The sequence below is a fragment of the Microtus ochrogaster genome, chromosome 1, assembly GCF_000317375.1.
Source record: "Microtus ochrogaster isolate Prairie Vole_2 chromosome 1, MicOch1.0, whole genome shotgun sequence".
Lineage (NCBI taxonomy): Eukaryota > Metazoa > Chordata > Mammalia > Rodentia > Cricetidae > Microtus > Microtus ochrogaster.
The window spans coordinates 1,960,019-1,963,652 of record NC_022009.1 but is presented as its reverse complement, the minus strand read 5'-3'; positions in this window follow the sequence as shown (position 1 = coordinate 1,963,652).

The window sequence follows — 3,634 nt, the reverse complement described above, 5'->3', positions numbered from 1 at the left end:
TTTTTTTGTTGATGAGGGGAATAATAAACTTTATAAATGTTTATAAACTTTGGATCTAGTAGCACGATGAAAAACTCATAGCCTACCTTCCTTGGACACAACAATGACAAAAAGACACCACATTGGCCAAGGGGCCTGTGATCCTTGACCCAAAAGTTCAATGTACTTTCAGAACCTGTGACTGCAGAACTGAAGCTAGAAAACCAATTCCACCTCCTGCTGCTGCTGCTTTGGATGATATCATGGAGCATTTGAAGAGATGCCTTCTCAAGCACAGCATGGGGGAAAATGCTGTCTACTGAGAGAAAAACAACCTGGGCTGCACACACAGCACCTGGCAGAGCATCTCCCTTGCCTTCTGGCTTCATTGAAATGTGTGCTCCTGGCAGAAAAGTGCACCTGATCTCTCTGTCACTCTCCGATTCTCTGTCTCTGTCTTTCTATGTCACACACACATAAAATGCAACATATGCATAGAAAGCTCAAATACCAATATTCTGTAAAAACACCACCTGTATTTTTACTTGTTTCTTGATAACGGGAACTTCTGTTTTAAATTCTTTCTCTTTTCTTTTTCTTGATTTTCGTATACATTAATCATAGAATATTAAGAACTTTGACTTATCTACCATTGTGACAACTGATATGCCATCTATTTTCATATTAGCCATTTTTTTTGCCATAAAAGCTGAAATACTGAGATGCACAGACTTTTGTATATCCCCCCACCCAAATTCCATATTAAATGCACAGCTATGTGCTGTTAAAGCACCTATATTTATTTCTATTATGCCTATTTCTCAGGAATTCTCTGTCATTATTTAGAGATTATACTGACAGAGATAATCTACAAATCTCCAAACAGTGCTGCCAAATGATAGTTTCAATTTATTTTAGAAGGGGTTTTCTCATCCTCAATATCAATAAAATAAAAAAAATTGGGATGAATATAATTTTAAAATAATATTCACTCCACTTCAAAAAGCAAATATCTTATATGTGAAAATCTAAAACTATTAACATAATAAAGTATACTATACTAAAATAGATACTTTAAGATTAAACATTTTTTTTACTTTTGTTTTACATACCAACCACAATTCCACCTCCCTCCTCTCCTTCTTCTCCCTCCCCCCACTTCTCTGCATCCTTATCCTCTCCTTAGAGAGGGTAAGGTCTCCCATTGGAAGTCAACTAAGTCAGACATATCCAGTTGAGGCAGGACCAAGTTCCTCCCCACTGCATCAAGGCTGAGCAAGGTATCACACAATAAGGAAAGGGTTTTAAAAAGCCAGTTCATATAGCAAGGATAAATGCTGGTCCCACTACTGCCAGGGGTCTCACAAAGACAAAGCTACACAATTCTCATCCACATTCAGAGGACTTAGGTCAGTCCCATGCAGGTTCCCCAACTGTCAGTCCTGTGTCCATGAGCTTCCACCAGCTCTAGTCAGCTCTCTTTGTGGGTTCCCCCTTCTGTCATGATCTCCCCGCCCTCTCCGTCCTGTCTCCTTCTCTTCTACTGGACTCTTCCTCTTCTACTGGACTCCAGATTCAGACTAGTGTTTGGCTGTGAATCTTTTCAACTGCTTCCATCAGTTACTGGATGAAGGTTCTGTGATGACAGTTTGGGTAGTCACTAATCTGATTATAGGAGAAGGTCAGTTCAGTCAAACTCTCCTCTATAGCTAGAAATCTTATCTGGGATCATCCTTGTGGATTCCTGGGAATTTCTCCAGCTCCAGGTTTCTCTGTAACCCCATAATGAATCCCTCTATCAAGATGTTTCTTTCATTGTTCTTTTGTCTGGTCCCTCCCCCAAATGGACCATCCTGTTTCCTCATGTTCTCATCTTGATCCTTTTCACTCTTTTCCATCTCTCCCTGATCCCAGTTTACCCATGAAATCTTTCCTACTTCCCCTTCCTAGGTTGATCCATGCTTGTCGGGTCTTCATTACCTAGCTTCTCTGGGGCTGAGGATTGTGGCCTGGTTATCTTCTGCATTACATCTAATAACTACTTATGTTTGAGTACATACTATGTTTGTCTTTCTGGGTCTGTGTTACCTCTCTCAGCATATTTTTTCCCTAGTTTCTGCATGCAAATTTCATGATGTCACTGTTTTTGTTTGTTTATTTGTTTTACAACGGAGTAATACTCCATTGTAAAAACGTACCATATTTTCTTTATCGTTTCATCCGTTGAAGAAAATCTAGGCTGTTTCCAGGTTCTGGCTGGATATTATAAACATCTCTTCTATGAACATAGTTGAACAAGTATCCTTGTGGTATGGTTGAGCATTCTTTGGGTATATGCCCAAGAGTATTATTGCTGTTTCTTGAGATAGACTGTTGCTGCGAGTGTCAACTTTTATAGCCACTTTGGAAATCAGTATGGCAGTTTCTCAGAAAAGAAGGAATCTCCCACAAGTTTAAATATTTTTTTTTGCTACTCAAAGGAGAAAAATTTTAAAATGGTGAATGACTATATTCCAGCTTAAAAACAATTAAAAATAAAAGTACATAGTTATTAGTTTGACAAAGAAAAGTATATGACATAATAATATTTACACAACAGGGATCTGAATAAAGCATGGCTTACAAAGCAAAGAGGGGCTGCCTAGGAAGGTTTGAGGGGAGGAAAGGGAAGAGGAAATGATGCAATTATGTTATAGTCACAAAGGAGGTCTGTTGTAATTAGAGCAGCAGGGCTGCGTCCCCAGCACCCCAGCCACCTGGCTAGCTTATGCCCCGAAATAACAACACACAAATTATATTCATTTATACACTGCTTGGCCCTTTAGCTCTAGCCCTTACTGGCTAATTCTGATATCCCGATCAACCCATCTCTAATAATCTGTGAGCACTGGTCTTACTAGGAAAGATTCAGCATGTCTAACCTGGCGGCTTGCTTCATCGAGTGCGTCTGCCCGGGAGAGGGGAGCATGGTGTCTCTGAGCTCACTTCTTCTTCCTCCCAGCATTATGTTCTGTTTACTCCTCCCACCTATGTTTTAACCTATCAAGGCCAAGCAGTTTCTTTATTGCTTAACTAATGAAATCAACAGATTGATCCCACATCACTTCCCCTTTTTCTGTTTAAACAAAAAAAGGAAGGCTTTAACTTTAACATAGCAAAATTACATATAACAAAGCAGTTATCAAGCAAAAATTACAGTTACAATATTTATATCTATTTTATCTTATTAACTATCTATTGTTCAACACCATCAGAGACTCCAGAAGAATATAATATTACCTAAGTAAATAAGAAGTAAGCAACTTACAAACTCTAGAAATGACAGAGACATCTCACTGCCTGGACAGTCACCCAAAGTTTCTCTGTACCGTTGGGGCATCCATCTTTGGCCTTCAGGCCCATAGTATCCAGAGACATTTCCATGAAGCAGGAAAATTAAAAGTCAGTTCAGTCACTATCTGTTGTGTCCTGCAGAATGTCTTGCAGACTCCTTTATTAATCAGGAACCCTGAAAGATCATCTCACCTTTAGGCAAGTTCAGTAATCCTCTCTCTGCGGGTTCTCTGTTTCCAGTTTATGCAATAGTCCAGGCAAGAGCAGTTTCTTGCCCAAATGGCTATCAAACTCCATAAGGATCCTCTTCGATGCCCATCTT